Here is a 24,396-nt window from a genome sequence, read left to right on the forward strand (position 1 = left end):
CTCAAACCTAGTTGGGTATCAGTTTTGCTTGAAGAAGTTTTAAAAATATATACATTTGAGATTTCACACCTGGATATCCAGATTCAGAAAATTTGAGTTTGGTGCTCAGGATGCTATATGCTGAAAACGATTTCCAAGTGATACTGATACATAGTCAAGTTTGAGAGCTACTGATTTAGTCACCAAATAACCATGATTGGTGGGACAAGACAACTGATAATCAAAATCTGGGTGAGAAACTGAGGGAAAGGGTATGTGTACTGCTGTAGATGTGCAGGGTGGTGGGTAATACCTCTCTTGTTCTCTAGTTCGGACAAATATGCTTATTTCTTGCTGAGTACATGCAACTTATGTAGAGTTCAATCCTTCATTAGTCAACAAACAATCGAGAATCCAACATTAGGCACCCGCTGATCTAGGGCATTGAGAAATCAGCAATGAATAAAGCAAATATGGCCATTTTAAATGATGGCCCCCAAATTCTTTGACATACCCCCAGTCTTCACTTTACTTCCAAATCCCCTGAGAAAATTGAAGCAATCAGATGAGAACTTTTCCGTGTTCCTCTCACCACATCTGCTATTTATGAGCATCTGTACATACTCTGTCTACCAGCCTATATTTCTTTTAGATTTTATTTGTTTATTCATGAGAGACACAGAGAGAGAGGCAGAGACTCAGGCAGAGGGAGAAGCAGGCTCCCTGTGGGGAGCCCGATGTGGGACTCGATCCCAGGACCCCAGATCACGCCCTGAGCTGAAGGCAGATGCTCAACCACTGAGTCACCCAGGTGTCCCTACCAGCCTATTAATATTGATGAGCTTTCCATACTTCTATCTAAGGGTCATCTCTCTATTTGTGTGCTGGATCTATTTCCCTGAAGTAATGAATTTTCATGAGGATGATGAAAATTCTTGTTGAATTAACCTTTATGAGCAAGGGTAAGTGTGAATGAGAGCATAAAGTTTCATATCATGAATAGTTCATTAATGTTATTTCCTGAATCTCGATAGAAAGAAAGTCTACCTATAAAGAGTAGCAATCAGCTTGGAAATATAACTAAAGATAACTACATCTAGTAATGTAGTGTTTGAAGATTTTTAACAAATAGAACCTGCCGTCTAGAAGATCATATTCTCAAAAGTGGTAGGAACAAAATTCATGAACTCTTCCTATGTCTACTGACCACATGATTTCACACTTAAATAAGATATAAATTACTAGGAGTTTATCCCAGGAATTGAAATAATTAAATATGCATTATGTAATGTACTTAATTTTACATTTCTTAATCCCCTTTTGATCTAGGTAGAAAGTCATGAATAACCTACTTTCCATATTTGATGAAGACCTATGTAGGATTCCTTCACTGACTAGTGAAACCACCTTCTCTAGGATCTTTTCTCTGTATATAGTGATCTCTATTGTGTCTAAATTTTTATAACATTTATTATTTGTACTATGATTTTCATCATTTATTCCTCAACCACCTTTGATTGTTATTTAATTATTTCGTATCTTAACCCCAGATTCTGGTATCTCTTCTGATTTACACTCATCCATACCAATGGGTTTCTTAGCTTCTCTGTGACCTGCTATTCTACACTCATTTCTAACCCTTACATGAAGAGACTTTGCTATAGAGTCTACATTTTTGGTGATTAATAGCAATGTAAAGTGAAGTGATAAAGAACAAATAGAATTCAGGAGGGTCAGAAGTAAAGGTTAAAAGGTTGATAACAATTTGTAAAAGCAGGTATGATTCTCTTTATAAGCCACTCTACAAAATAAGAATGCGAAAATACTCATAGTTAATATAGTTGATGTATTAGGTTAATGTACTTAATCACTAAATTAATCACTCTATTTAAGTAAGGTAGGCTGAGCAATCATTTACTTTTTACAAAAGAATTTTGAATATAGAATTCGCATTGCAATTTGTGATTTGAATCATCAAGGAGAAAACTAAGCAAAGATGAAAATTATTTCTGAGGAGCACACCAATTGGGTAAAATAAGATATGGCATCCAAATACCTTGCAACATTCTATGTTAGAGGTATCAAATGTAGATACATTTGCAGATGGGAACTTCAAGAGCAAGTCAGTGAAATAGCTGCATTATAAGTGAACTCAAGGCATATAAAAACTATAGTATTAGATGAGATTGCTCAATAAGTCATGAAACAGTTTCCATTTCTTCCCTGATTTTATGCTCCTCACTAATTCCTTTAAAATATTGGGATTTAGGTTGATTACCCCTTCAGACTGAAAAACTAATTATAAGCAGTAACAACTATGAGATGCCTCAAAATAATATCCTGTCAATGTCAACATGTCCTTTTTTCCAGCCATTTTTTTTTCTTTTTCAAGGAAAACTTCATTCTTTTGTGGTTGAATTTTAATTATTTGTTTTTGAACAAATAAATATTACTCTTTTGGATAATTGTGTTTTCAATAAACAAATGCAGAATTGCTATTCATATTTAAACTGCATAAAAATTATATTCAAGTCATGACAATTCTAGGTTTGAAACTTAAACCAAAGTTTTGGTAACTTAGTTTATTATTTGTACTTATCATGAGAGTCTCTAAACTGGCAACCATATGTGTTAATGGGGAGACAATTCAGATCAGGGGTGGGTGGGGATTTGTTTTAAATTTACTTAAGGAAAAAATTCTGAATTATACTTGAGACCCTTAATTTAAGATTTTAAAGTCTCTCCTAGTTAGTACCAGTGTAGACAATATTGTTTTCCAAGGCTTTTTGATACTCACAATGATTTGGTTTGAAATTATGGGAAGTTGACTTTATTATCCACGTTTGCTCAGTTGCTTTCCTGTGTAATGCAAGCATTTTAAAGAAGGGGACATTTCCAGCTTGGAGTGTCAATTCTCTACCCTAACATCTTGCCCTCTCACTATTACAGTATGCTTAAAAATGCCATCCTTTCCCTTTGGCACTTAAATTATTATATTATTATGACTTATTTCTATGTTTATCTCCTTACTAGTGTTAAAGAAAATCAGAAGTGGATAGTAGTTAAAGCAGTAAAAACAGATCTTATTCCAGAACTATTGCATTAAGGGAAAAAGAGGCTTCATGTAGAACTGGTCTCAATTCCTAATTGAGCATAGGCAGGTGGGGTTTTATGGCCAAGGAGCAGGATGGGGTCAGTAGATGGAAAATTGCTAAGAGGAAACATCAGAGGTAAGAAGGAGTCTGGACAAACCAACTTGACAAGATTCATGATGAAAGCAGGCCAGGGTGATCACATACCAACGGTGGGGGATGAGGAATTTGATCAGAGTGGAGGATGCTCAGATTTCAAGGGTAGGGGATTCTCTCTGGACTGATTTAGCAAGTTTCTTGCTATTTAGGCAATGTAGGCAATATAGTCCTGATAAGGGCAACAAGGACAGACTCCAAGGTCAAGGCCTAGAGAGAGGCCTTACTTACTTTGACTGAAATTTTGTCAAAGAGAGTCTTTGTCATTAGGGGATCCCTTAAAAGCTCTGAATATGTCAGTTGTTTGTATTTCTAGTTCTTAACATACTGCACACAGTGGATGTTCAATGAATGTTTTTGAAGGAATAAATTAGGGACAGGAAATTGACATTTACTGACTGCTAAGTGTATTACAGATACTAAGTTTCCAAAGAAACAGTGCTGGCTTTCCAGTCAGACAGACTTGGATTTAAATCCTGAATTTAACACTAGCTATGCGACCATGTGCAATTTAGGTACTTCCCGAGGATTTGTTTCCTTATCTTTAAATGGGATAATACACTTAGCTAAATTTTTCGTGTGGGAATTAGATGTAAATAATATTATCAAGCAGTCATATTGTAGCCACTTTGCTACATTATCTCTTTTAGGACACGTTCCCCTAAGTCAGGCTTCTTCCCATATAGAAGGATGGGAGTTACATAATTTTAAATCGTATTTTAAATAATAATGGCGAATTGCAAGGGAATAAAAATTTTCACTAGGTGACTTTAAGCCAGTCTCTTCAATATATCTTTTTCTCAGTTGTAAAATTAGGACCTGACTAGATGACCCCTAAGATTTCTAATGGTAACATATTTTGAGTTATACACCTTAGGAGCCAGAAGCAGACTCATTTGTAACAATGCTATAAGGTGGATAAATTGACCAGTAGAGTCTTTCTTACTAAAATATTAGGAACTTACTATACTATCTCTTCTAGGAGAATTTTCCATTTAAAAAAGAAGAGAAATGAGATGCTGAAAGCTTACCAAAGAGTGGATTATTGGGGTACCTGGGTGGTGCAATCAGTTAAGTGTCAATGAGCCTTGATTTTGGCTCAGGTCATGATCTCAGGTCATGATCACAGAGTCCTGAAATCAAGCCCCTGGACCTGTTTGGTGCTCAGTGGGGAGTCTGCTTGAGATTTTGCTTGAGATTCTCTCCCTCTTGCATGCGTGCTCTCTCTCTCTCAGATAGATAATAAATAAATAAATAAATAAATAAATAAATAAATAAATAAATAAATAAAATCTTTTTTTTAAAGAGTGGATTATTAATAGTTAATCAGATATCAGTAAGGGAATCAATTTTGAGCAGTTGGAACATCTTTCTGTCATGCCATTTTACCTATGTAATTTATTAGAAGTTCAAGCTGATAAAAATGTACCACCCAAGGGTTTTTAGGTTCTCTAAAGAAGCATTTTATTGATTTGATATAGATTCTTTAGAACGTTTCAGAACATTGTTCAATACATTCATATTCATGTTGAAAGTTGAAGAAACAAGAAAACTAGTTCTTAGTCTTTCCCTCTTTCTTTCTCCTCTCCTCTCTCTCCCACCCCTGACCTCACTTTCACTCTTGCTCTTTATCTTTCCATTCCTTAATTTAAATAACTAAGAGGTATCTTTGAACATTACCAGCCATAAAATAAAACTGTATCAGAATGAGACTGGCATATCAAATATTTTGCTCCTCTAAAATTACTAAAATAAATAAATAAATAAATAAATAAATAAATAAATAAATAAATAAAAATAAAATTACTAAAAAAAAAAGTATCTACTCTTCCATTGTAAAATATAAAGGTGGCTCTGACAGTAGCAGATGTAATGAGTTCAGCTATATGGCAGACTGGGAAGGACAGGTGCTTATAAAAGGATGTAAAGGATGATGGATTTAGTTAGAAATAATGTATCAATATTGATTCATAAATCTTAACACATATTACATACTAATGTAAGATATTAATAATAGGGGAAATTATGCAGAGTACTTGGGAACTCTCTGAATAATTTTCAGTTTTTCTGTAAATTTAACACTGTTCTAAAAAATAACATTTACTTAAAAAAATATGGTGAGATACCATTAAGTACCTATCAAAATAATGTAAAGACAGAATGTATAAACTTGGTGAAAATGTAGAGCAAGTAAAACACTCACACTGTTGGATGAAGTGCAAAGTCATCCACATACTTTGGAAAATAGTTTTGGGAGGTTAAAAAGGAGTTAATCTACAATGAATAGGATTTCTCTATCTTATGATCTATGAATTCCACTCCTGCATATGCTCAAATACATACATGTATTCATAAAAAGACATGTACCAGAATTCACCTAGCAATACTGCTTGAAATAGCCAAAAATAGAAAACAACTGACATGTTCAGCAACACTGAAATGGGTATAGATTTTCACAGCAAAATATTACACAGAAATGAGACTAAACAGCCCACAACTACTCACAAAATATGATGAACCTCACAAAGTCGATAGAAAATGCTAGACACACACAACATTTACACAACTATGTGATTTATTTATATATTCTACAACAGGCTAGACTAATGTATGGTGATAGGGCCCACAAGTGTTCACTCACCCTGGGGAAAGCAAGAGGATACTTAGGAATGGTTGGTAATGTTCTACTGCTTGATCTGGGTGCTCACCACATGGATGTGTTCAGTTTGAGAAAATTATTTTTGTCTATTATGTATTGGAATATAAACAAAATGTTCATGTTAATCCATTATCGATTATGTGGATTACAAATCTCTGCTAGATTTGTAGCCTGTGTTTTCAGTTTCTTCGTGTTTTTTTTTTTTTTTTTAAGATTTATTTATTTATTCATGAGAGACACAGAGAGAGAGAGAGGCAGAGACACAGGTAGAGGGAGAAGCAGGCTCCATGCAGGGAAACGGATTCTGGGATCAAGCCCTGAGCTGAAGGCAGAGGCTCAACTGCTGAGCCACCCAGGTGTCCTTCTTCATGTTATTTTTAACAGAAGTTCATTTTAAAATAATTCTAGTAACAGAAGAATTTCAAACATACACAAAGGAAAAGAGAATATTATCATGAAATCTGTGAGACTATCATCCAGTTTCAATATGATTCTTTTTTTTTTAAATTTTTTATTTATTTATTTATGATAGTCTCACACACACACACACACACACACACACACAGAGGCAGAGGGAGAAGCAGGCTCCATGCACTGGGAGCCCGACGTGGGATTCGATCCCAGGTGCGCCCTGGGCCAAAGGCAGGCGCCAAACCGCTGCACCACCGAGGGATCCCTCCAGTTTCAATAACCACAAACTTTGGCAATCTTACTTAACCTGTTTTATCCCTTACCCTATCTTTATTTTTCTGGTATAATTTTATTTTTTTTCTGGTATAATTTTAATAGCTTTATTGTGTTACAACTGACATACAAAACACTGTACATTTTTATAGTATAAAACTTGATAAATTTTGATACATGTTTATGCCCATGGAAACCATTACCCATATTCAAGAAATATATAAATATTCCCTTCCCTCAAATTTTCCTCATGCTCCTTTGGAATTCCTCTTTCTGCTTCTGCCCACACATCCCAGCTGCTACTAAACTGCTTTTTATCTCTATAAGAGAACTTGGCGTTTTCTAGAGTTTTATAAAATGGAATCATAGAGTATGTATTTTCTTTTTTTAAACTAGATATAATCAATTTGAGGTTTATTCATGTTGGTGCATATATCAGTAGTTCACTAATTTTAACTGATTGATAGTATCTCATCATATAGACGTACTGTTACTTGTTTACCTATTCATCTGTTGGTGGACATTTGGATTATTTCCAGTTTGGAGCTATTAGAAACAGAGCTGCTATGAACACTTCATGTGCATGTCTTTGTATGGACATGGATTTCTTTTTTTTTGGATAAATACCTACGATTAATATGACTAGATCATATGGCAGGTATATATTTAATTTTTAGGAAGCTAACAAACTATTTTCCAATGTGACTGCACCAATTTACAGTTCTCCAGTATCATCTAAGACTTAGAGCTCTTCACATTCTTGCCAACACTTGGTAAGGACAGTCTTTTTAAAATTTTAACCATTTTGATAGACATACAAATGTTTTAATTTCCATTTCCCTAATTTAAAGAAAAAAGGTCAAAAGATTTGAACAGACATTTCACCTAAGAATGTACTGACGGCAAATAAACACAAGAAAAGATGCTCACCATCATTAGCTATCTAATTGAAATCACTCAATTTGTGTTCTTTTTTTCAGACTGGCTTTTTTTTACCTAGCAATACACACTTAATATATTTCACTGTACGGTTATACTGTAGTTTATTTATTAAATTACCTATTGAAGGACATCTTGGTTGCTTCGAGCTTTGGGCAATTATAAATAAACCTATTATAAACATCCACATATAGGTTTTTATATGGATATAAGTATTTTAATCATTTGGGTAAATATCTAGGAGTGTGATTGCTGGGTCATATAGCAAGATTATGTTTAGTTCTATTAAAAAATGGCCATCTTTCTTCCATATATATAGTTTTTTGTTATAGAGTTTCAAGTATTTTTTATTTTCAATTTTATTTTCTGCACATTGCTATTTAGAAATGTTTTTAATATCACCAAATGTATGGATTGAATGTTTTATTAATTTTTCTTTTATTAATATTTTAAATTGAATTGTTGAGAACATGATGTTTCTTTGAAATTTATTGAGCTCTGTTTAAAATATATATGGCAAATTTTTATAAATGTTAAATATGTGATTGAGAAGGATGTATATATTCTAATTGTTTGGTAAAGACTTTTTATATGTTATTGAATCAAGCTTGGTACTTATGATTTTCCATTTTCATATGTTTACTAATTTTTGAAATTCATGTAATCTACCAATAATTGAGGGATGTGTCTTTAAATCTGATAATATAGGGTTAAATCTTTAGGGTCTCTGATGTCTGGCACTTCTTGTTTTTTATGGTTTCAAACTATTTTAATTGGTGCACACTCCTCTGGAATTGTTAAATTTTCTGCAGAGCTGAACTTTTATCATTATATAGTGAATCTGTTTTTTTTTTCTAATGATTGTTTGTTTTAATATCTGTTTGAATCAGTAATATAGCCAATCCTGCTTTTCTTTTGTTAGTACTTGCTTGCTATATGTTTTTCTATCCATTTACTTTCAAACATTCATTTATGTACGTTTAATGTGATGTATAAATAGCATATTGGTGGATATTTTTTTCACCTTACTGACAATCTTTCTTCTATATGAATTCAGTCAATTTATAATTTTTGAGGCTATTCATATATCTGTATGTTTCTTCCATTATTTGATTTTTATTCCATTTGTGTTGCTCTCTCTATGTTGTGGTATTGTATGTTTTCTTTCCTTTTATTTTGAAATAATTGAATTTTTTTTCAATTTTTACCCTTTATTGATTTAGAATTTACACACTCAGTCTCAATTCTTTTCATAGATGTGCTTGAGAATTTACTATACACATCGAAGGCTCTGGCTCCATCCAGGAGGTCTCAAGGTCAAGGCTCAGTAGACTAATTGCTATGTTACTACATGGAAGTACCTCATGATTACTATCCACTTCCCCTAGGTCAGTCTCCAATTTGTAGTACCAACTTGGACTAGTTATGGGACTCAATTTGCATAAGCTTAATTTTGCAATTGTGTGGAAATGTCTTATGAAGTGAATGTAGGATCTTCCCAATTCTCCTTAAACATTTGACCATTAGGAAGAACATTTGCTTTGAAACAAATGAAGAATCAAGCAATCCTAGCTGAGCAAAACAGACATAGTAGTGCATTCCATAATGTTTATCTGCTACACGTAGTTTTACTAGGGACTGGCTCTTTGGCAAGCCATCACATGCTACTAGAGATGTAAGCAATTGGTATATACTTTTATTGCATGGTGTTTATGGTCTTTCAGTTAATTTACTATAAACATTCTTGAGGGAGGAGAACTTAGCCCTTAGCTACCAAACCTCTTGAATTTTTTTACTGTCAATGTTCATAGTATAAATCCACATTCTCTTGTGTAATTGTATAAGTTAGTATTCCTAAAGCAATATTAAATAATTACACTGATCATGAATATGGATTTTGACTTGTTCATGATTCTAACAAAACGGTTTCTAGGATAAACATGATGTTGGCTTTTGGTTTGAAATTATATACCTGTACAAAATATTTATTTTTTGTAAGCCAAATATCTACTCTTGATATCTATTCCTGTGAACCTTGGGTATTTTTCAAATAATATTCATTAATTCATTTATTATTATAGTAAAAACATTTCATCTGATCTAGCCTTTTAATAAAATGCTAAGGGCACAATACAGTACTATTATAGGCACAATGTTGTACAGAAGATCTTTAGAAGTTACTTATCTTGTGTAAGTGAAAGTTATACATCCATTAAGTAGTAATCATATGCCACCCCACCCCCACTCAGTCCCTGGCAATTCTACATTCTACTCTTTGCTTCCATGAGATTGCCAAGATTTTTTTTTTTAAGATTTTATTTATTTATTAATGGGAGACACACAGAGAGAAGCAGAGACACAGGCAGAGGGAGAAGCAGGCTCCCTGCGGGGAGCCCAACATGGGACTTGATCTCAGGATCCCAGGATCACGTCCTGAGCCAAAGGTAGACACTCAACTGCTGAGCCACCCAGGTGCCCCATTTTTAAAAAATTAAGCATCCAGAAATAAACTCATACATCTATGGTCAAATTTCTAAAAATTTGCTTTTCTTCTTTCTTTCTTTCTTCTTTCTTTCTTTCTTTCTTTCTTTCTTTCTTTCTTTCTTTCTTTCTTTCTTTCTTTCTTTCTTTCTTTCTTTCTTTCTTCTTTCTTCTTTCTTTCTTCTTTCTTTCTTCTTCTTCTTTCTTCTTTCTTTCTTTCTTTCTTTCTTTCTTTCTTTCTTTCTTTCTTGTATAATTAGCATACAGTGTTATATTAGTTTCAGGTGTACAATTTAATGATTCAACAATTCTATACATTACCCAGTGCTAATGTCAACAAGTAACTCATAATTCCCTTTATCTATTTCATTCATCCCCTCCTCTTTGGCAACCACCAGTTTGTTCTGTTATATAAGAGTCGTTTTTGTTTGTTTGTTTGCTTGTCTCTTTTTTTCTTTGCTTGTTTTGGTTCTTAAATTACACATTTGAGTGAAATCATATGGTGTTTGTCTTTCTCTGGCTGACTTATCTTACTTAGCATTACTTACTTACTTACTCTAAGTCCATCCATATTGTTGCAAATGGCGATATCTCATTCTTTTTTATGGCTGAATTGGATTCTTTTAAACACCTTTTATGAGAGGAAGAAGACAGCATTTATCCTTCTGTGCCTGACTTATTTCACTTGGTATAAGATCTTCTAGACTTATCCATGTTGTGCCATATTGCAGAATTTCCTTCTTTTTAAAGGCTGAATAATATTCCATTGTAGGTATATCCCACATTTTCTTTTTTTTTTTTTAATTTTTATTATCCCACATTTTCTTTATGCCTCCAGGAACAGATGACTTCACTGGTGAAACCTACTAAACATTTAATGAATAATTAATGTCAATCCTTCGTAAACTCTTCCTAAAAAACTAAAGAGGAAGGAATATTCCAAACTCATTTTATGAGGCCAGCATTATTCTGATAGCAAAGCCAGACAAAGACATTATAAGAAAATGACATGCCTATATCCCTAATGGCCATATACGCAAAAATCCTCTACAAAGTACTGAGTTCACCCTTATGTTAAAAGGCTTATACATCATGCCCACATGGGACTTGTTCCTGAATAGAAGGAGGGTTCCACATGTAAGTCGAGTAGTATGATACAGCCATTGACGGATGAAGGGTAAAAACACATGATCATCTCAGTAGTTGCAGAAATGCATTTGACAACATTTAACACCCTTTTATGACAAAAAACACTTTCAACAAACTAGGGGTAGAAAGAAATTACCTCAGCATAATAAAGGCTAAATATGTAAAGCCCACAGTTAACATTTTAGTGAAAAACTAAAAACTTTATTTCAAAATAGGGAACAAGGCAAGAGTGCCCATTTCAGCCCCTTCTGTTCAACAAAGCAATTAGACTCCTTGCTAAGGATTCAGAATAATATAATTTTCCACATGAAAATCTCATGCATTTAGAAGCTCAAAAATTCTGGAGAGGGCTTACACCAATTACTGAGATCCCACAGTGTGATCTATCTTCATATTTCTCACTATGAGCATAGGGGCTTCTTGTATGTGACCTACAGCAAAAAAAGATTTAGAATATTTTCATGATGGGTGGTTTCCAAAAAACTTACTAGGGCCAACAGAAAGAGTTTTCATCTTTTATCTCCTACGACAATCATCTTTTCAAGATTCTACATTCCCACCTAGTAAATTACTATCATTTTTAAGTTGGCTAGAATATTTTATCACCCTCTGAAGCAAATACTTTATAATTTAAATCACATGCTAAAAGTGTCATTACCTCTCAGCACATCAGACATCTATTTTCTCTGACTCACTTATTTAGTTCTCTACTCACCAGTGATCTCTAACTAGGGTGGTATGTAAGATTTCTAAAAGTAAACGTGGAATCTATTGAAGATTTTATTAGTCTTAGCTAGTAAAAATAAAGCGGTTTTAAATAAAACTGCTACATTATCCGGTTTCATAAATTTTATTTTCCTACATACAAAAGCAAAGTTTAGGTGCATGCTATTAAAGGAGAGGTTGTATTACACCGGACTGTATATCTTACAAGGCTCATAATGACATTAATGTGGCATGTGGAAGGTGAATACTTTACAGCAGCAACCAGTCCTTTGGAACATCTGTTTCTGAAAAAAGAAAAAATAATAACTTTAAGTTTTGAAATTAAAGATTTTTAAGATTCCTTATTTTTAATGTGATCTTATTTTAATAGTATTTTTTCAAAAATTTAAAACTTGAGTGTCAGCTCAGTAATGCAAGGGGCGAGTGGTACCCACCACCTCTATGTTGGTCCTAATTACCAGGAGATTTTACATCAAGAAACAAAAGGCTTCATGAATTATGAGCTGCAGTTCAATTTTACTTTCTTAATACATAAAGGCTGGACTATAAGGAAGTCATTTTTATTCAGTTCTTGTCAATAATTTCCACAACCTGGGCAAAATATTTGGTATGTTGAGAAGAACAATGGCTTTATCTCTTGCAGTTTGAAGTTTAGAGCCTATTTTTGTTGTTTGTTTGCTTACCAGCAATTTCTGGTATGCCACTTAACTTTTTCATGCTTAAGTCCCTCATTTGTACATATCGATGATAACGATGATGTGGCAAGATAGTTTTAAAAATTATGGTAATGTATCTAAGGTCTTTGATATAGGACTTTGTAAGACATTGAAAAAGACTGTTAGTTGTTTCTGTGTATCTATAGTTATCTGAAGTTGCTTATGTATTCTTCACACCTCTCGATAGATTTGACATCCTTATACACGGAATGCCAGGACTAAGAAAGACTTTGGAGATTGTCTGGTTGCCACTAACTATTTTACAGCTGAGAAAACTGTCCCCATCGCGTCAAGAGCTATCCAAAATCACAGAGTGAATTAACACCACAGCTAGTGTTGGAGCTTAATTTCCTGGCTTTAATTTCTACATTTTTTTTCCTACCTTGCTGCCAGTACATTTTTTCTAGTTTACATATAAAGACTAGAACAGCAAATAATGTAATCAACTTCTCCCATCAGATCCTAGACTCTTCCTAGCTAGAAACCTAGCAGGTACAGTGGGTTATTAACTGAAGGATAGCTTTGTGTTTGTTTAATTGTCTCGTGCAGTTGCAGTTGAACAGTTGCATTTTATAATGATTTTTCTAGTGTTACTTTTTCCCAAAATACTTCCAGAGAATTTAAACTGATCAACCTACCCTTCAGTTTTCTACTGAAAGATTCTAAAGGTTTTTTCTATTAACAGTAGTGATGATCCATTTTTTAAAACTTCATTTGGCTCAAAATCATGAAAGTATCAGTGCTTTTGTCCAAAATATTTAGTGTAGCTCATCTGGAGCTAACATTTTTATCACTGTGTGTTTGACTTCATCAAGTTAAGCCTGCAGTGAAAATACAGTTTGAATGCCTTTTTACTAGAAGAATCACATTATATGTTACTTTGAAGATTGCAAAAAGGCTTTCACTAAAATCCCATTTCTGATTCCCAAAGACCTTGAAATTCCTGTTTGTGATTGCTTGTAAGACTTCCCGTCTGTGTTTTTTAACTCTTTGCACCATATCCAGTATCTCAGTTTGAGAAATGATCAGTGCCCATGAACCTCTTCTGAAACAGACATTTCATAAGTTAGACAGTCTTTTCTCATTTAAAAAGACAGATGCTTTGATTGATTGTAGCTCTCTTTATATATCCATTTGTGTGATCATTAGAGCCAAAATTTTAGAAGTGTCTGAAACCAGGTGGATGAAAGAGTATAAACTAAGCCTTCCCAGTTTAAATGGGTGACTCTTCTAACTCAATTCTTTATAGACAGTAAATGAGAAAAGGAACTATACCGAATTAAAAAACCAAACCAGGTTATTAGAGAAATAAAAGCTAAAGAAATAGTATTACCAGATTCAAAACACGAGACTAACTGGGACTTAGAGAAAATTCAAATGTACCTTCAATAATCTGGATCACATTTTCCCCACCAAACCTGCTTTTGCTAACATTATCTATCTCCAAAGTGTTATTGAACAAACACTAGTTGTCCCTCGAGGGCACAGGGTCAATATAACATTTGCTTACTTCCCTAATAGAATCATTGATATAATTTAAAACTAGGCTTCTAATAACTACTAAGAACATGAATAAATGGCAAAACTGCAAATCATTACAACCAAAATAGGAAAGGGAGGTGGGCGGGGGGTGGAGGTGACTGGGTGATGGGCACTGAGGGAGGCACTTGAGGGGATGAGCACTGGGTGTTATTCTATATGTTGGCAAATTGAACACCAATAAAAAATAAATTTATAAAAAACAAAACAAAACAAAATAGGTTTCTGTGAGAGCCAATCCAAAAGGAGCTTGATAAAATGAAAAAATTCATTAATTTTTTAAATTTATGCTCAACTTTTAGTCTCAGAGCTGGTGACATAATCCATTAATTCACATTTGTGATAGATTTTTAAACCATTTAATAGGAACAACCTATATTTTATATTTATACATCCTTCCCTCTTATTCTGATAACAGCAAAGCTATTCCTTTGGGGAAATAGCCTCTCCCTGATTCCACTGATTTGGAGTCTTTAGTATAAGAAGTGGCCAACATGAGTGAATTGGTGATTTGCTTGGGATTATTAAATAATGAAGTAGGAAGAGAAGTACCTCATTCTTCTTCCATGCCACTAAACCGTAAGAGAAGCTTAGGTCTACCAGAAGTCATTGGTCCCTGTCCCCTTTTAGATAGAACACGCAGATACACTCAGAGTATGCACATGGTTTTATGTGCATGTGTGTCTATACATGTGCATGTGTGTGTTGCAACACGCACATGCACATAAACCCATGTGCATACTCTGAGTGTATGGAGGAAGTCACTGGAAGATAAAGAGCAAGAAGCCAACATATAGAGAAAGCCAATACTACAACTGGAAAGAAAGAGGTACTCTGAAGGCAATATTTGAGTCTCTGAATCCTTTTCTGTCCATCTCAGGCCTGTGAGCCCCAAAGCCCACGTTTGCTTAGCTTGCTGCAGTTGGATTTCTGTCATTTCCATTTTTAGAGAAGCTTGACTGATCTATTTAACTGCTGAGACTGGCGTCCTCCTTAGACCCTTGATGTCTGTGTAAAGATGCTATCTGCCAAATGTCCCAGAGCACACTACCGCTGCTAAAAATGATGTCTCCTAGCCATGCTGTGACTTGTGAAGAAGAGGGAGAAACTTCTTGGCTCTTTCTCACTTTGTTATCTGGACATGAAAAGCAACACAGCTGGGACTCCATGTTGCAGAGCTCCTAATTAAAAACAAAACAAAACAACAACAACAACAAAAAAAAACCTTGGCTTCTGCAGCTGCCTCTCCCTTTATGGAGAGCATATGTGAAGAAAGTGTGTGTTGTCTTTAACCAAGAGCCCTGGGGTAAACCTTCTCATGAACCTCCCTACCAGCTCCTCAGAAAACCCTGTAGGCATCTTAGTCGTGAGCTTGCTACCCACGGTTTGCTCTTGCCTCCTCCAGTCGTCCCCTGGTTTATGTGTCACACTTCCTTGGCTTTATCTCTGCTCTTCTGGTTCTCCTTCCCAGTCTTCCCTGAGGCCACTCTTCCTCAGCTTTTCCCATAAAGGCTGTTGTTTCAGGACTCCATGTCTTTAATCGTTTCTAGTTCTACCCGGCCTCCTATCCAAGCAACCGCTATGTCATGAGACATGACCTATATACGAGTAACTCAGTTTTTTATCTATCCCCCAGCTCTCAGTCCTGAATGCGAGCCCCTCGCATTACCTGCCTGCTACATACTCATCACCTTCTAGATATTCCATGACTCTCTTGTCTCTTTGACACCATTAAAAGTAATCTCATCATCTTTATCTTCTTTGCTTCAAATTCCCCTCATATCCATAGTCATGACCATTTAACTGGTTACCCTCTTCCCCAAAACATTAGGGGATACATCCGAGATTTTCTTTTTCTTTCCAGATTCATAGTCTATCAGTTTCTAACACTCATCCTTCTATATCCTAAATATTCTTCAGCATATTAAGAATGGCAGGTCATGTGGAGGCAGAGAACACAGACCTCTTTCCCTTACATTTTCAATTTCCATATTCTGGATTGGTTTTCTTTTTAGCAAGCAAGAGTTTATATTTGGATCTTTAATTCCTCTCAGGTTTTTGCTATAATACATAATCTTCCACTTGTTACATGAGAACACTATAATTTTAAGAAGTGTCTTCCAGATTCCATCATTTTATTTTATTTTTACCCTTTTTTTTTTCTTAACATCCTGGGAAAATTTTCCCAATGCTTTTCCTAACTGCTTACACAACCACTTAATATATGGCTTTCAATGTCTTAAAAATAAGTACTCTTCTGGCCAAACTGACCTCCCACCACGCGGAAGACATGGGTGTGAACCAGAGGCCTCTCCTAGGCATCTTAGGGTTAGTGGTGGTTATACTTCTTTTCTATCCTCTCACCTCCTTCTCCACTTTCATTTTTGTGGCATAAAGAGACAGCAGAGAAGAGGCCCAGGTTATTATTTAACTTTGCTTTATTATTTTAAAAACCTTTTATCCACAGAGACACACAGGAGAACAAAACAAGAATAAGACATTTCATAGTGGCAAGGAAAAGGTTAAGGGAAATAAAAGTATTCTTTTAGTTTATGATACTTAATTTGATCATTTGGGTTATGAGACATAGTCTTGTGGTCTATGAACATGGGTCAGGGAATTGGGAATTCTAATACTAGCTCTGAAAACTAACTTTGTGGGTGGCCATGGACAAATTGCCTGATACCTCCATTTCACTTCTCATGACTTCTAGTCAACCTGGAGATCGTTAACTTGAGTGACAATTCAACTAAATAAATAATGCCCTAAGGTTTAGTCAGGAATCTAAGAAATGCTGATTTCTTTAGAATCATAATATATTCAATTTGTTATTGATAGGTCACCTCAAATACCACAAAATGAATGGGAAGATGAACACCATGCAAGTACTCATTAAAAACATCCCAAAATTCTGGAGGAAACTCCTTAGTGTTAAATGGCTTCTTTTGTGGTAGAAAATTTTTATTTTAGAGAATAGACATTGACTTGCATTTTATTGGATGGCATCGTTCTCTTGGGCTATTTGATCACGCTTGATTTTCTCAGTCCAACATATCTGAGGGCAAAATATGATCTACTCAATAAAATAAATATATCTTCTAAAGCCAGATGAGTCCCTTCCAGCAAGTATATTAACATTCATTGTATTATAATTTACCAGAGGTGAAATATTTATACTCTAAAGTCTTTTACCCCAGGGAACAAGAGAACAATAACAATTTCAACCACCATACATAGCTTGGTAATAAGATCATTGGGTCCAAAGGAAACAGCCTCAGTTTGCACTACAGCTGCATACACATCCAATGGGTGTGTCTCCTTTTATGGTTATCACTAACTTATTTATTTCGTTACTTTAGTACCACATTTGTTTTCTTTCTACCTCTTCCTAGATGTTGCTAATTTTTGGAGAGATGCATTTTATTTAAGTCTCTCAGTTCAGATTATCTGACCCCAAACACAAAATTCTGTACTTTTAATATTTAGGATTTTGTAGTTGATAAAAATAAGCATTTGTTTTTATTGGGTGACTGTATAGAAATGGAATTGCTGGGTCTTATGTTCAGCATATGTTTGCCATAAAACTGCTAAACAGTTTTGCAAGTAGATGAACCAATTTTGAATTCCCACCAGCAGCATCGGAAAGTTCCAATTGCTCCGTATCCTCATACTAATAGGTATAGTCAGTGATGAATACGTGGTGATATTCAATTTTGGTGTAAATCTACATTTCCTAAACGATTAATGATACTGAACACATTTTCATATCCTTATTGGTTATTTGGTACTAGTACTTTGTGAAGTTCCTATTGAAACCCTTGCCTACTTTCCTATTGTCTTATTGGTCTTTTACTTACTGTTTATGGGCATTCAACACATACACCATTATGATTATTTTATCAGACAGATATATATTGCAAACGTTTTCTCCTAGTCTGTGGCTTCTGTTTTTACTGTGTCATTGGTGACTTTTAAAGAATAGAAGATTTTATTGATAAAAATTTAATATCTCAATCTTTTCTTTTATGGTGAGTGCTTGTTTATATCCTATTAAAGAAATTACTGCCCACCCTAAAGTCACAAAAATAGTCTTCTATGTTTTCTCCTAAAAACCTTATTTTTTTATTTTTCACATTTAATTTTGATGGTTCTTGAATAGATTTTTATAAATGGTATTATATGGGGATTAAGGCTATTTTCTTTTCACATAGACCTAGGGTCACTTATTGAGAAGATCATCCTTTATACTTTGAATAGGGTTTTTTCAAAACCAAGTTAGTATTTTAAGTGGGTCTATTTCTGGAGTCTATAATTTGTTCCATTGGTTTTCTTATGTATTATTGTGCTAATTCCTTACTGCCTTAATTATTTTTATAACTTTTGATATTTGGTAGGATAAGTCTTCCAGTTTAGCTTTCCTTCTTCAATATTGTCTTGGCTATGTTAAGCCTTTGAGTTTCCATTTTCATTTTATAATAAAATTGTTAATTTTCACAAAATAGCATGCTGGGATTCTGATAGGGGATGCATTGATTTGGCAGAGAAATGGCATATTCTCAATATTGAGTCTTTTAGTCAATGTACATGGTATACCTCTCTAGTTATTGTTGTCTTCTTTATTTTCTCTCATCAGTATTTTGTAGTTCTCAAAGAAGAGCTTGTTTTTATGTATGTGTTCCTAAATAATGGATGTTTTTGATGATATGGTAGTGATATTTTTTTATTAAATTTCATTTTTCAGTTATTTCCGGTATAGAGAAATGTCACATTGTCATATTTTGGCCTTATTTCTAGTGACTTTATTACATTCTCTTATTTTTAATTGTTTGTTGGTTCTTTTAGATTTTCTACAGAAACAATCAAGTCATCTCTAAGCAATGGCTTCCATACCTATCTTTCTATTTTTTATCTTTCCTGCCTTCCTGAACTCCTTAGGACCTCTGGTAAATGTTGAATAGAAGTACTGGTAATGAATATTGTTTTCTTATTCTTGTTCAGTTGCCTTCAAAATTTACTCCTAACTGTATTTTTTAAAATAGATCACTTTATCAGATTAGGAAACTACTCTTCTATTTCTAATTGCTGAGTTTTTAAAACATAAGTATATATAGAATTTTATCAAATGTTTATTAAATCTATTTAGTAAAATTGAAGTCATTGTATATTCCTTCTTTTATTAATAGGTGTAGAATTTTATCAAAATCTTTTTACCACATCGATAAGATTGTCATAATGTTTTCTATTATATTCTTTATTTGGTAAATATCACTGATTATTTATTAAGACTTTATTTTCTTACAGCAGTTTTAGGTTTATAGCAAAATTGAGAAAGAGAGAGAGAGAGAGAGAGATCTCTTTCTGTCTTCTGCCCTCACAAATGCAGAGTCTTCCCCATAATTAACATCACTCACCACAATGGTACAAATTTTGCCAAAGACAGATCTACACTGATACATCATAGTCATCCACAATCCATAGTTTACCTTAACATTCACTCTTGATGCTGTATATTCTATGGGTTTGTATAAATATATGATGACATATACCCATTACTGTGATACCATATAGGGTATTTTTACTGCCCTAAAAGTCTTTTGTGATTTTCCTATTTATTTCTCCCACTTTCCACACCCCCTGCTTCCCTTTCAACCCTGACAACCACTAATCTTTTGCCTTGTATTTATAGTTTTGCCTTCTCCAGAATGGCATAGAATTGGAATCTTACAGTATGTAGCCTTTTCAGGTTGGCTTCTTTCACTTAGTAAGATGCACTTAAGGCTTTTTCATGTCCTTTCATGGCTTGATTGCTCATCTCTGTTTAACACTGAAAAATATACTATTATCTTGATGTATCACAGTTTATTTATTCATTCAGCTACGGAGCATCTTGATTGCTTCCAAGTTTTGGTAACCATGAACATGATTGATTTTTAAAGTATTAAACCTGTCTTCCAATCAATCTTGGCACAAATTCCTATTGGCTATTTTATGTTTTTGTTTTATATACTACTAGATAGAATCTGATAATATATTGGGCTATACTTTTACTGTCCTTTAAGTTCTTGTCTGATTTAGTTATCAGAGTTATTATGGCCTCATAAAATGAATTGGAAAGTTTTCCCTTTGTTTTCTATTTTCTGGAAGATTTTTATATTAGAATGTCCTTATCTTTTTTCTTAAATATTTGAAAGCATTTGCTAGCATTTTCATAAAGTCTGAAGATTTCTCTGTGGAAAAATTTTAAAATGACAGATTCAGGGTGCCTGGCGGCTCAGTTGGTTAAGTGTGGGACTCCCGATTTTGGCTTGGGTTATGATCTCAGGGTCATGATTGAGTGCCATGTCAGCCTTTGTGCTGGGCATGGAGCCTGCTTAAGATTCCCTCTCTCCCTCTCCTCCTGCCTCTCACCACTTGCCCCTCACTTGTGCTCTCTCTTTCTCTCTCTCTCAAAAATAATAAAGTAAAATGGTAAAATAAAATGACATTCATTATCTTTAGTAGACACTGGATTATTCACATTTTCTATTTCTGACATGTTTTGATTGCTTATGTTTTTTAAGGAATATGTTACCTTTCAAATTATCGGCATAAAATTGTTCATTATATCTTTCATTATCTTTTTTGATGTCTGAAGGATCTGTAGTGAAGACTCCCTTTTTGTTGTTAATATTGATGATTTGTGTTTTCTGCTTTCATTTCTCTTTATCAGCATGTTAGGTTTTTAACAAATTACATTAATATTATCTTATTAGTATATATCATTTTTATGATATATAAAATATATAACTATATAATATTAATATTATGTAAATATTTTTAAGTTTTGGTTTTGTTGATTTGTTTTCTGTTATATACTTATTTTCTAGCTAATTGACTTCGGTTATAGTTATTATATCTTTCCTTTATTGTTTTTTAGTTTAATTTGTTGTTCTTTCTCTAGCTTCTTAAGACAGAAGATTAGATCAATTAATTTAATTTTTATTTTATTCATGAGATATACAGAGAGAGAGAGGCAGAGACATAGGCAGAGGGAGAAGCAGGCTAGGATCGAGTCCTAGGACCCCAGGATCACAACCTGAGCCAAAGGCAGACACTCAACCACTGGACCACCCAGGTGTTCCTAGATCAATAATTTTTAATATTTTTTCCTTATTAAAATATTCACTTCAGTTCTTTCTGTGGTTTACTGCTTCTGTGGGATCATTTCCTTTTACCTGAAAGACATAGTTTTTATTTCTTTAGTTTAGGTCTGTGGTGATATTTTTTAGCCTTTGTTTCTAAGAATATCTTTATTGAATCATCATTTTTATCTACCTATGTCTGTATTTTTTTTAATGATTTTATTTATTTGAGAGAGAGAAAGAGAGAGTGTGAGTGAGTCAGGGAGAGGGGCAGAGGGAGAGGGAAAAGCAGACCTCTTGCTGAGCAGTGAGCCTGATGCGGGGCTTGATCCCAGGACTCTGAGGTCATGACCTGAACCAAAGATAGGTGCTTGACCCACTGAGCCACTCAGGCATCCCTAATCCTCGTTTTAACATCTATATTTTATTCAGATTTCCTCAGCTTTTATCTAATGTCCATTTTCTGTCCTAGGATCCCACTAGGATATCATATTATATTTAGTTGTTATGTCTCCTTAGATTTCTCTAGACTGAAAATTTTTCAGACTCTGTGTTTTTGATGACCTTGATTGTTTTAAGGAGTGCTAGTCAGTTACTTTGTAACTTTTTGGAAAGAAGACCACAGAGGTAAAGTGCCATTCTCATCATCATGTGATCACATCATGTCATTAACATGCTATTAACATGGCTTTTCACTGATGTTGCTAACCTTGATTATCTGACTGAGGTAGTATTTGTCAGTATCTCCAACAATTGGTATTGTTGATGTTTTACATTTTAGCTATTCTAGTAAGTGTGTAGTAGTATCTTATTGCTACTTGAATTTGCAATTCTCTAGTGACAAATAATGCATATTTTTTCATATATTTATGTGCTTTCTCTATATCTTTTTTGGTAAAGTAGTCAGATGTTTTGCCCATTTTTAATTAGGTTGCTTGTTTTCATATTGTTGGGTTCTTTATTTTGGATACAAGTCACTTACCTTATATGTGATTTGCAATTTTTTTTCCAATCTGTAACTAATTTTTTTACAATCTCTTAACAGTGTGTTTACAGAGAAGTTTTGAATTTTAAAATAGTCTACTTTTAAATTTTTTTAATGGATTGTAGTATTTCTGGTGTTGTATCAAAAAACTTATAACCTAACCTGAGGGTTACACACATTTTCCTTATCTTTTATTTCAGAACTTTTGTAGTTTTGAATTATATTCAACTTCATTTTTAAAGGCTATTTTCATTGGGTATGGACTTTCTGGGGTAGTTTTAATTTCTTGAAGGACTTTAAGAATTTCATTCCACTTTCCCTTATTTTCCACTGATTTTGTTGAAAACTCAGTGGTTGGCACCTGGGTGGCTCAGTGGTTCAGTGTCTGCCTTTGGCACAGGTCATGATCCTGGGGTCCTGGGATTGAGTCCTCCCCCATAGGGAGTCTACTCCTCCCTCCGCCTATGTCTCTGCCTCTCTTTCTGTGTCTCACGTGAATAAATAAATAAATAAATCTTAAAAAAAAGAAAAAAGAAAATTCAGTGGTTAATCTTATGACTGTTCTTTTATATGTAATGTATCTCTTCTTTATCTTTAACTTTTTTTTTTTTTTTTTTTTTTGTAGTTTAGCTCTGATGTGCCTATGTCTTGCATTTACTTATACATATTGCTATAGGTTCCCTGGGCTTCTTGGGTTGATGTCTTTTACCAATTTAAGAAAATGCTCATTCATTTTTTTTCTTTAAATATCACTATTGCCCATTTTCTTTCTCCATCCTTTCTCCATTCCAACACATCTCACATTTCTTATAACATTTCATGAAGTTTTGATTCATTTTTCTCTCTGCCCTTCTTTTAGAAATTTCCTATTGATCTATCTCCAGTTCATTAATCTGTTTTGTACTTTGTTCAGTCTGTTTTTATAACCTTCCAATGAGTTTGTAATTTCAGGTATTATATTTTTCAGTTCTATGTTATTAATTTGATTTCTTATAGACGGCAACATTTTGCCATTATTTTTAAAATTTTTATACTTACTGAAAATCCTTTTCTATATTTTTAAAGCATATTAGTGTCCATATGGTTTCCAATAAGCAGAGTCTGACACAGGTTCTTACGCACTTGATTTATTGAGGAAGTGCTTTCAAGTGTTAGTTGTAAAGGAGTGAGAAGAGCAGAACTGGGAAGTAAAAGAAAGGCAAAGCTGTGGGTTGTGCTGACAGCTACCTTCTTTTTGACCTCAGGAAGGATATGACACATCTCATGATGACAGGGCGATTATCTCATTTTGTAGCAATGGACTCAGCTTTTTGCATCCATGTTTCAGCAAGTCATGGTTTTTGAACATACTCTCTGCGGAGGGGTGGCTAAAACCATGACTGGTTGAAACATTCTGGACAAGGAGCTCTTATCAGCTCAGGCAATTCTCAGAAGAGCAGTTGTGAGATGTTAGCACCTAACACTCACAGCGGCTGAGGGTTGGGTGCTCTGTCCTGGAAAAGGATGTATTAGATTTTTTTTTTCCTGTGTCACTTGCGCTTTATGTTTTTTGTTGTTGTTGTTGCTTTACCCTTTTATTTCTTTGTGATTGAGTGATTGATTTATCTGTGTGTGTGTGCACCTCTCATGAATAAATAAATAATAAAATATTATATTTTATACAATATATACAATTTATAAATACAATATTATATTGTATTTATATATATATACATATATATATGTATATATATATATATATATATATATATATAGAGAGAGAGAGAGAGAGAGAGAGAGAGAGAAGCAGAGACCCAGGCAGAGGGAAAAGCAGGCTCAATGCAGGGAGCCTGATGTGGAACTAGATCCCCAGACCCAGGATCGTGCCCTGGGCTGAAAGCAGACACTCAACTGCTCAGCAACCACTCAGCCACCCAAGCGTCTCTGATAACACCAATTTTGAATCACATTTATTTCTATTTCTATCCTGTCCCCTTATTCCTACCCCTTAACATCAGCCTTGCTTCCTGCATGCTGGTTCATTTTTGACTGAAGACCATACATTATTATACAAGATTGTGTAGCTTATGAGTGATGCTATTTTCATCCAAAGACAATTTGTCAACTGTTGGCAGTCGCAGTCAATTAGTTTAGGGTCAGATTATCTCAAATTAAGGTTTTATTTTTGTGA

Source organism: Canis lupus, chromosome 1 (assembly GCF_011100685.1).
Source record: "Canis lupus familiaris isolate Mischka breed German Shepherd chromosome 1, alternate assembly UU_Cfam_GSD_1.0, whole genome shotgun sequence".
In the NCBI taxonomy this organism is placed as follows: domain Eukaryota; kingdom Metazoa; phylum Chordata; class Mammalia; order Carnivora; family Canidae; genus Canis; species Canis lupus.